Below are 11,684 nucleotides of genomic sequence, written 5' to 3' on the forward strand. Positions count from 1 at the left end.
ACGTAGCTTAATAGATAATTGAGTAGATTACTTAATGGAGAGAGACAGATTTACATACACGAGATTATAGAGGGGAGAGAGAGAGAGAGAGAGAGAGAGAGAGAGAGAGAGAGAGAGAGAGAGAGAGTACACACGATATACGTGGTTCACCCAATGTGGGCTACGTCCACGGGAAAGCAGCTACTCAATGGCTTTAGTACTTCAAAACAAGAAGTAGTTTACAAAGGGAATATACCCTTAATGGAGCTCCCGCCTTGCTTCACTCTCACCACCTCACACTCACCTTGTTGTATCAACTTCACACTATGAAATGTGTGTAGAAATGGCATCCTTTTATAGGCCAAAAGGGTTGCCCTCTCTTATGAGAGGCAGCCATGTGTAGCCGCCCTTGTGTGAATAAGTCCAAATCGGACCCTTCAATCCGCCCATGTGTGGCCGCCCTTGATAATACAAGTCCACTTTTGAATTCGGCCACCGACTACCGGCCATTGACTTCCGACCACTGGCCACCGGCCATTGACTACCGGCCATCGGCCAACCGACCGGTTGTTTTCCGACCACTTTACGGCCGCCGTCCGGCCATAATATTTCGATAAAAAGGAATATGCCGACGAGGGAAAAAGGCCCCTAAAGTTGCCCCTGATTCTTGGTCATGAAAATTTTGGTTTCCGTTGAGTGATTTTCCTTCACGCACGATGACTTCTACTCATAATGGGGGCCTTACAAATGTGTCCTTTTACCACAGAAAATTACAAGGGTAAATCAGGCTCCATACTTAACAATCTCCCACTTGGAGACTGATCTCCAAACCAAACCTGTGACTGCTTTCCATTCTGGCTTCTTATCCTTGAATGCCGATTGAAGATGAGCAAAAGCTCAACTTCTCCTTGTTGACCACCTTTGTAAACATGTCCACAGGATTTTCACTTGTATGCACCTTTCCTAGCTTTAGATGTCCCTCTTCCAAAAGAGTGCGTATGAAGTGATATCTCACCTCAGTGTGCTTTGTCCTTGAATGAAAGGCTGAGTTCTTCACAAGATGGAGAGTGCTTTGGCTATCACTGTACAAGACACAATTGTCTTGTTTGAATCCAAGCTCTTCTAAGAATCTGTGAAGCCACATAATTTCTTTGCTTGCCTCCGTCATTGCTACATACTCTGCTTCCGTGGTAAAAAGTGAAACCACTTTCTGCAGCTTTGAAGCCCAGCTTACTGCTGTGCCTCCAACCGTGAACACATAGCCAGTAGTGCTCCTTCGAGTATCTTTGTCACCTGCCATATCTGCATCAACATACCCTTCTAGAAAAATATCAGTTCCTCCAAAATACAAAGCATTTGTTGTTGTCCCTTTTAGATACCTAAGTATCCACTTCACAGCTTGCCAATGCTCTTTACTTGGGTTGTCCATGAACCTACTCACAACTCCCACTGCATGTGCAATGTCTGGCCTTGTCTAGACCATAGCATACATTAGAGAACCTACCGCTGCAACATATGGCACTTTAGACATATAAGCTATCTCCTCTTGTGTCTTTGGACACATATCCTTCGTTAGTTTAAAATGACTAGCCAAAGGTGTAGAAACTCGTTTTGCATTTTGCATTGCAAACCTTTCTAGTACCTTCTTGATGTAATCTTCTTGAGATAGCTTTATTGTCTTCTTCGTCCTGTCCCTTGATATTTTCATACCAAGTATCCTCGTTACAACACCTAAATCTTTCATTGAAAAAGATTTAGATAGCTTCTCTTTTAGGTCTTTGATGTCCTGCATGTTAGCACTTGCAATCAACATGTCATCAACATACAACATTAGGATGATGAATTTTCCATCTCCCAAATTCTTCGTGTAGACGCAGTGATCCGAGTTGCATCTTGTGAATCCATGATCCAACATCCATCGATCAAAATTCAAGTACCATTGTCTTGATGCTTGCTTTAAACCATACAAGCTATTCTTTAATCTGCAAACCATTTTCTCCTTACCTTTTACTTCATACCCCTTTGCTTGAAGCATGTAGATTTCCTCCTCTAAGTCACCGTGAGGGAATGCCATATTTACATCCATTTGCTCGAGATTTAGATCATGAGCAGCCACAAGGCTTAAGACAAGCTTAATTGAGTTCATTTTTACAACAGGAGAAAATATTTCATTGAAGTCAATACCTTTCTTTTGAGAAAAACCTTTTACCACAAGCCTAGACTTGTACCTTTTCTTCCCACCTTCTTCTTCCTTCGCCTTGTACACCCATTTGTTTTGAAGTGCCCGCTTACCTTTAGGCAACTCAACCAACTCCCATGTTGGGACACGATGGGCCTCTGCGTGCCCCGATCGGCAAATGATCACCGGAGTATAGCACAGGATCGCTTTTCCTTGTAATAAAGTCAACATGTCGACAAGGTAAACCCAATGGGCTCCCCTCAGGAGGTCTGGTCGTAAGATCAGATACCGTCCAGTGGTTTATGAATTAGGTGGGGTGTCAAAAGAAGTAGCTGAGGCTGCCATGTTGATAGCCGCGCACAAGATGCCTATACAGATTTTGATAAGTTTCTTTTTTCAAATATTGAACCCAATAATGTTACCCCGAAGCGAAGGGCGGACATGTTAGATGGAACGACTTATTAACTACCGCTTCGCATCCCCAGGGATTAGGACCGTTTTTTTCGGGTCAGTGGAGCGTAGTGGAGGTATGCCCGTACTGCCAGAACCCATAAAGGGTCGATATCCTGAAGGAAAATTCTGAATATGAACACGGGATGTCAATACGTTTGCCGATATGACGCTCCATTTGAGTTCCAAATATAGCAGAGGGCTCAATACGAGCTATCGTATCCCCAACTTCAGCACTTGAACTTTTAGCTGCCGCTTTGAATACATGAATAAATTGAGGCCCGAAGGGATGAACACGTTAGTACTGACTGATTTGCGATGGCTAAAGTCTTACTGCTCTCTAAGGGACGAAGGGGGCAGCCGAAGCGAAGGCGCGACGCGTTTTCCTGTAACCGATAGATTGGCGTTGCCATAGATATGAACTGTTTTGGTTGCGATGTAGTGAGTCCATCTCCACTTGCATGCTCTTCATCCATTCTTCTTTGGATTCATGTTGCATATCTTCTTCGTATGATTCCGGCTCTCCAGAATCTGAGATCAAGAGATGGTTGAAGGAAGGAACAAACCTTTCTGGAGGTCTACTTGCTCTTGTAGATCTTCGGGGAATAGGTTGAGGCTCCTCATTTGGTTGACGTTGTTGCACATTGTCACCGTTTGTAGTCCTTGAGTCTTCACCGTCCTCAAGCTCCATGTACTCATCACCTGTTTCTTTTGTTTGTTTTCTTTCAAAGTAATCTTTGTACATATTTTGTTCGTTAAAAATTACATCCCTACTCCTTAAGATTTTACCATCTTCAGGATTCTATAGGCGATACCCAAAGTCACCTTCTCCATAGCCAATGAAGAAACACTTTTTGGACTTTGCATCTAGCTTTGATCTTAGGCTTCTATCAATGTGCATGAAACCCTCACACCCAAACACTTTGAGAAATGCATAATTCACTGGTTTACCTGTCCATGCCTCTTCTGGAACTCCCCCATCCAATGCCGTTGAGGGTGACCGATTGATTAAGTACACAAACGTACTTACAGCTTCCGCCCAAAGCTCAAGCGATAGGCCTGCATGTAGCCGTATGCTTCGTGCTCGCTCCATGATTGTCCTGTTCATCCTTTCCGAAATTCCATTTTGTTGAGGTGTCCTTGGGGTTATCCTTTGCCTCCGAATGCCATTGCTAGCACAAAAGCTTTCAAAAGCTTGGCTGCAATATTCGCCTCCATTGTCGGATCTGAGGCATTTAACCTTGGTACCTGTTTCATTCTCCACAAAGGCTTTCCACCTTTGAAATATGGAAAATACATCGGATTTATTCTTCATGACATAAACCCATGTTTTTCTAGTCGCATCGTCTATGAATGTTACATAGAACAATGAGCCACCAAGTGATGGTGTACTTGCAGGACCCCAAACGTCAAGTTTTTTATTTTTTCTTTCATTTCCTGATTTTTGAAATTTTACCCTCTTTTGTTTACCATAAACACAATCTTCACAGAACTCTAAGTCCACTTCTTTCAAACCTGGTAGAAGCTTCTTTGTTTGAAGGATTTGCATTCCTTTGGCACTCATATGCCCAAGTCGGTAGTGCCACACAGCACTGTCAACTTCTGTAGTTGCTGCACAAGCTGAAGGTTGCATGCTAACAGTACACAAGTAAAGTGTACCTACTTTTTCTCCCTTGGAAACCACCAAAGATCCCTTTGAGATCTTCCACCGTTTGTTTCCAAATGCAATGTTGTGACCTTCATCGTCCAATTGTCCTGCAGAGATCAAATTTTTGCGAAGAGAAGGAACATGCCTAACATCTTTAAGCTTCCATTCATTTCCGTTAGCAGTTTTGACAGAAACTGTACCTTTGCCAACAATCTCACAAGCTTCATCATCTCCCAAGTATACATACCCAAAATTACCTTTGGTGTAGTCTTGGAAATGTTGCTTGTGTGGTGTCGCATGGAATGAAGCCCCGAAATCTACTATCCAGGAATTAGACACATTGTCTAATGAGAGAATTAGAGCATCTTGCTCTACTTTACCTGCCACATTGGCCTCCGATGCTGGCTTGTTGTCTTGAGACTCTGTCTCCTTCTTCTGCTTGGACTTGCAATCCTTCTTGACGTGGCCCTTCTTGCCGCAGTTCCAATATTCAAGAACTGACTTTGTGCGTGACTTGCTCCGCCTTGAGCGATCACGACCCTTTTGGTTTTTGAACCTCTCCTTAGGCCTTCCTCTTGTTTCCACTGATAGTGCAGCACTTGATGATTCTCCTGTGCTTCTCCTTCGCATTTCCTCGCTTAGGAGAACACCCACAACATCATCAAACTTAAGAGTATTTGTGCCAGAGATAGAATTACTTACAGCCATCACAAGGCTGTCCCAACTATTCGGTAGAGATGATAGTATAAGGAGAGCTCGCACTTCGTCATCGAAATTGATTTTCACGGATGGAAGTTGACTTATGTTTGTGTTAAAGTCATTTAGGTGTTCTGCAACTGAACCATTCTCTGCCATCTTTAGATTGAACAAGCGCTTCATAAGAAATACCTTATTGGATGCCGATGGTTTCTCGTAGAAGTCGTCAAGTGACTTCATCAAGTCCTCCGTGGTCTTCATCTCCGAAACATTGAAGGCCACCGTTAACGCCAAGCCTAACCGGATTGTTCCCAGGGCCTTTCGATCAAGGACAATCCATGCTTCATCTACCATCATTGCGGGCTTCTTTGCAAGACCGCCTAGTGGCAAATAGAGGTCCTTCTGGTAGAGATAGTCTTGAATCTGCATCTTCCAATGTTGGTAGTTTTTGCCGTTGAACTTCTCAATCTTGAGCTTCCCTTCCTCCGCCATAACTCCCACTCAATTCAAGGAATCCTTTCCTTCAGATAATTTAGCTACGAGCAAACCTTGCTCTGATACCAGTTGTTAGGAAATAAGACGTAGCTAAATAGATAATTGAGTAGATTACTTAATGGAGAGAGACATATTTACATACACGAGATTATAGAGTAGAGAGAGAGAGAGAGAGAGAGAGAGAGTACACACGATATACGTGGTTCACCCAATGTGGGCTACGTCCACGGGAAATCAGCCACTCAATGGATTTAGTACTGCAAAACAAGAAGTAGTTTACAAAGGGATTATTCCCTTAATGGAGCTCCCGCCTTGCTTCACTCTCACCACCTCACACTCACCTTGTTGTATCAACTTCACACTATGAAATGTGTGTAGAAATGGTATCCTTTTATAGGCCAAAAGGGCTGCCCTCTCTTATGAGAGGTAGCCATGTGTAGCCACCCTTGTGTGAATGAGTCCAAATCGGACCCTTCAATCCGCCCATGTGTGGCCACCCTTGTCAAGTCCGCTTTGAATTCGACCACCGGCCATTGACTTCCGACCACCGGCCACCGGCCATTGACTACCGGCCATCGGCCAACAGACCGGTTGTTTTCCGACCATTTTCCGGCCGCCGTCCGGCCATAATATTCCGACGAAAAGGAATATTCTGGCGAGGGAAGAAAAGTCTCGGGGCCCCCATGCCCCTAAAGTTGCCCCTAATTCTTGGCCGTGAAAATTTTGGTTTCCGTTGAGTGATTTTCCTTCACGGACGATGACTTCTCCTCATAATGGGGGCCTTACAAATGTGCGCTTTTACCACATAAAATTACAAGGGTAAATCAAGCTCCATACTTAACAATTAAGGCCTTCTTGCAAACACACAATGACAAACACAAGGGGTCCTCAAAATGCTAAGAGCTTATTTGAGCAAAGTGTTGATGACTGAGGTTATTAATGCCAATATATATATATATATATATATATATATATAGATAGATAGATAGATAGATAGAGAGAGAGAGAGAGAGAGGGGTCCACAATAAATTCAATTCATACCAGATTGAAATACTTGGAAGTTTAGAAGACATGACCGGCTTGCAATGAAGTTCTATTAAAGCATTAAATCCAAATAGTATTCTAGAATTTAGAAGTTTCATTGTATCCTATGGGTACAAGTAATGTATGATCTACAATGACTCAAGAGTACCTTTCTTCACGACCCATGCCTCATACCGATAGGACATAGAACCATGTCTCCACAAACAGATCTAATTTGTCCACACGCATCCGGTTGGTCATATTACAAGTTTCTGTGCCACCTAAACTCAAAAATAGTAGTGCCAAATACAAAACACAAAATCATCACATGATTCAATATAGCTATCAAAATATCCTAAAAAGTTATAATCCCCAAAATAATGCCATCTTCTATTGAAACCAACACATACAGCAAGGGTTTATAGCAGCATTTCCACATGCAAATTCTTTGGATTGCAAAATATTGGCCTACCTCGACTCTTTAAGGAAAACCTTGTTCTACTAGTCGTCTGGAGATGGGTGGAGATCCACTTCCACGAGATATCATGGGGCCCAGTTGTGTTGTCTTCAACAGAATCCTCCCCATCTAAGGAAGAAGGCTCTTCTCATGATTTGACATCCTATAGCATGGTCTATTGGATGTCTGCACTCTTGTGCATATGTAAGAAAATCTCTAGCCAGCAATGTTGCCAAAGCAAGTGTGATGGTTTCATTGCATCCCTATAGGGAAGTGCATGATATGTCCCCCACCAAATGAAAACACTTGCCATCTGATCCATACTTTGACAACAACAACCCTAGACATTGCAACACATGTAGCCTTTACAAATTCTAATGCAGAGGCAGCATCCTCATCAATTTTTACTATGAAGATGTTGGATTGCAAAATATTGGACCACTTTGACTCTTTAAGGAAAACTTCATTCTACTAGTTACCCGGAGATGCATGGAGAGCAACTTTCACGAGATTTCATGGGTCCTAGTTGGGATGTCTACACACCGGAATCCTCCCCGTATGAGGATGAATACTCTTTCCATGTAGCATAGTCTGTTGGTTGTCTACACTCGTGCACATACATAAGAATAGTTTGGCACACAATGTTGCCAAAGGAAGTGTGACGTTATCACTGCATGCATGCAGGGAAATTCATGGTATGTCCCCCACCAAATTAAATGCACCTGGTATGTGCTCAACACATTTGACAACATCATCCATGGACATTGTGACCCACGTAGCCTTGATAAATTCAGTGCAGAGGCAACATCCTCAACAACTTCTACTAGGAAGATATCCGTTTTGATAATCCCTAATTCATTGATGCTTATCATGAACAAGAGTGAAAACACACCAATAGACCCCAGTTCCTTGATGCTCATCATGGGCAAGGGTGAAAACACACCAATAGAGTCTGAGCACATCATCATGGGTTTACCAACAATATGTTTTCCCTCCAAGGTTTCTTTGAGATGGAGTCTAGAAAGTCTTTGCATTGAGCATGTTGCTTTGGAGCATGAACACTAGAGCTCTGAGCCTTGCTATCTCCAGTGGGGTGGACAAAGAGAATCCACTATAAGGTTGGTAGTCATGTGTTGTTGTGTTTGGAGGTGCTTTGGTCGATATCTATGTCAAATGTGGGACCCTCACACAAGCTCTCTAGATGAGCTCCCTTCTTAGGATGTTGTCTCCTATAATAGGTTGATTGTAGGACATTCCCAACAAGGCCATGGAAAGGAAGTTTTGAACTATTATCACCATATAGGAAGCAAAAAGGGCCTCTCTCTGAATGAAATCACCTATGCATGCACCTTGAAGGCATGTCACAATTTTCAAGATGCTGCCATGGGCGAGAGAATTCACATAGAGGTTTCTAGTTAGGGGATCTTGGGGAAACATTTTGTGTTGAAGGTTCTTTGGTTGATTTGTATACCAAATGTACGACTGCCATCACAACATTAAATGTTTTGGATGAGCTGCATATTCAATATGTTGTTTCTTGTAGTGCGTTGATTGTAGGTTTGCAATGAAGCTCTGGGTTTTTTAATTGGATGCAACAAGAGGGGACTTTCGCTAGCCGCAACCATTTTACATTTTGCAAACCATGCAGTCACAGACATCAATGGATGATTGAAAATCAATTTTAGATGAGGGCCAAAATGCAAGATCCCGGTGCACCACAAGATTCAAAGCATCAAATATTGCTCTTCTTGCACGCTCCCAGCTTGGTGTTAAGCCCCATTAAGTTATGACAAAGAAAAGAAGATGGGTCCAGTGCGGCAAGAGGACTTGTCTGAGGTCAAAGGCTTGAGTAGGTCGTGGGGGTTGGTTGACAACATGATGAGAACATTGCGGGCACCTGTGTAGGGCAGGTAGTAAGAGTTGATCATGGTTAGAAGAGGAGTATCATGGGGGTGGATCTTTAGGCCTAGGGACGAACAAAAATAAGGGGTACGTAGCTGCGGTGTAGAGGAGATGATGCATTAGGACCAAGCATAGGAGTTCAAGTTCATTTGGGGGCACATCACAAAGTAGGCCGGGATGTCATCTTCTGGAATGTGTTGATTGCAAGATATGCTCAGCTTGGTGGTGGAAACAAAGCTCTGGACTTTCACCAGATGCAAAGCAACATGGGCCTCTCTCTAGATGCAATATCCACAAGAAGGATTGGACAGATTCTCACAATAATTCCCACATTGTGACTTACCTCAACATCATGAGCTTCTGTGAGGGAGACACTGCATACCTAGATAGGTACGATTGGGGGCAGGGGACCACTGGCCCGGTGGGGGGCCGGGGGTCCCGTGCCCCCAATCGTACCTAGCTAGGTATGCGGTGCCTCTCGAGCAGAAGCTCATGATGTTATGCATTGTATGAAAAACACTGAAAAAGACTCCATTTTCCTATATGAGAAAATTTCTAAATCTTCTTGTGACCTGTGCATACACCTTGAAGCCCGTCACATTGGGCAAGACATTGCAATGGGCATGAGAATTCATGTTAAGGACAGTAATTAGGGGCTACTAAAGAAACATGTCATGCTTGGAAAGTCTACGCTCGTTATGCATGCCAAATGGGGTGCCATCACAAAAGCTTGAAAGGTCCTAAATGAACTCCCTTCCTAGGATCTCCTCTTCAAATGCGTTGATTGCTTGTAGGGAAGTGCATGATATGTCCCCCACCAAAACAAATGCCCTTGGAATGTCCTCAACACATTTGACAACATCATCTGTAGATTGCAACAAACGTAGCCTTCATTAATTCCAATGTGCAAAGGCAACATATCCTCATCAGCTTTTACCACAAAGATGTCTATTTTGATAATCCCTAATTCATCGGTTCTTATCATGGGCAAGAGTGCAAACACACCAACAAACCACAGTTCCTCAATGCTCATGATGGGCAAGGGTGTGAAAGCACTGATACAATCTCAACACATCATCATGGATTAACCAGCAATATGTTTTCCCTCCATGGCTTCTTTGAGATGGAGTCTAGATTCTGTTTGCACTTAGCCTACTACTTTGGAGCATGAACACCAGAGCTCTCTATCCTTGCCATCTCTAGTGGGGTGGATAGAGAGAATCCACAACTATATATCATGTGCATTCAAGGACTATTTATAAAACCCCTTATAGGTGTGAATTTTTCACCAATAAAAGGAACCCTTTTCCTATTCATCTGTATTTTTTTTTTCAAGATCATTTTTTTAACACCCTTTTGTATGTAAATCTGTGCGAAAATATAGAATACAATAATCCCTACTGATGAACCCACGTGATAGGTATTTTTTTTTCATAGTGACCCCCCGAGATCCACAATAAGATCGGTAGTCATAGGCTTTTGGATAAATATGTTTTGCTTGGAGGTGCTTTGGTCAATATCTATGCCAAATGTGGGGCCCTCACACAATCTCTTCAGATGAGGTCCCTTCTCGGGATGTCGTCTTCTATATAGATTGATTGCAGGAGACAACATCCCAAGAAGCTTTTGACTATTATCACCAATTATGAAGCAAAAAGGGCCTCTCTTTGGATGAAATCACCTATGCAGGCACCTTGAAGGCATGTTGCAATTTGGAAGATATTTCCATGGGTAAGAGAATTCACATGGAGGTTGCTGGTCAAAGGCTCTTCGGGAAACATGTTGTGCTTGGAGGTTCTTTGGTTGATAAGTATGGCAAATGTAGGGCTGCCATGACAGTGTAAAACGTTTTGGATGAGCTGCCTATCCAATATGTTGTTCCTTGAGTGCGTTGATTGTAGGTTATGATAAAATGGCCTTGGCAATGAAGCGCTAGATTAGGTTGTTTTTGGTGGATGCAACAAGAGGAAACCTTCTCCAATTGTAGTTACTTTACTTTCGTTTTTGAACCGTGCAATCCCTGACATCAATGGATGAGGGATATTTTCTTTTAGATGAGGACCAAATGCGAGAGCCCGCCACACCCTAGGGTTCAAAGCATCAATACTTTCTCTCCTTGCACGCTCCCAGCTTGGTGTTTTATCCCATCAGGTTATGAGGGAGAAATGAAGACAAGTTCAGTGTGGCAAGAGGAGCTATTTGAGGTCAAAGGCTGGAGTAGGTCATGGTGGTTGGTTGACAGCGTGATAAGCACATTACAAGCACGTTTGTAGGGCTGGTAGTAAGAGTTGATCATGGTCAGATGAGGAGTATCATGGGGGTATCTCTTTAGGCCAAGGGAAGAACAAAAATAAGGGGTGTGTGGCTGCGGTGTAGAGGAGATGATGCATTAGGCATAGGAGTCCAACTTTGTTTGGGGGCAAATCACAAAGTAGGCAAGGATGTCATCTCGTGTAATGCACTGATTGTAAGCTATGCCCAGCTTGGTGGTGGCAACAAAGCTCATGACTATTTTCATGAGGTGCAAATCAAAACGGGCCCTCGAGGGGTTCAACATTCAGTACCCCTTATGTAACGTGCGTTCGTGGGGTATTAAAAAAATCACTCTTTTAACATGTCTAAATGAATAAAATGATCCCTTCTTTTAGATCCCCCCCCCCCCCCCAAATTGAGTATAAAAGCCCCTTATTTTAATGTATTCCTGTTAAATTGCTTAAAATTTTTGCATTTAAAATCCATCCTATCGAACTCACGTTATACATTAACATGATTACATAGTGCACCCCCCCCCCGAGAACGGGCCTCTCTCTCTGGATGCAATACCTATGCATACACCTTGAATACCCATCACATTG

At 43.0% G+C, this 11,684-nt stretch overlaps 1 pseudogene; it reads right to left on the reverse strand.

Annotated features, from left to right (window-relative positions):
- Nucleotides 1-6,659: 6,659 nt before the first annotated feature.
- Nucleotides 6,660-10,026, reverse strand: LOC147442105 (CBS domain-containing protein CBSX5-like; annotated as a pseudogene).
- Between the last annotated feature and the right edge of the window lie 1,658 nt (nucleotides 10,027-11,684).

Source organism: Adiantum capillus-veneris, chromosome 14 (genome assembly GCF_014529385.1).
Source record: "Adiantum capillus-veneris isolate H3 chromosome 14, ASM1452938v2, whole genome shotgun sequence".
Classification (NCBI taxonomy): domain Eukaryota; kingdom Viridiplantae; phylum Streptophyta; class Polypodiopsida; order Polypodiales; family Pteridaceae; genus Adiantum; species Adiantum capillus-veneris.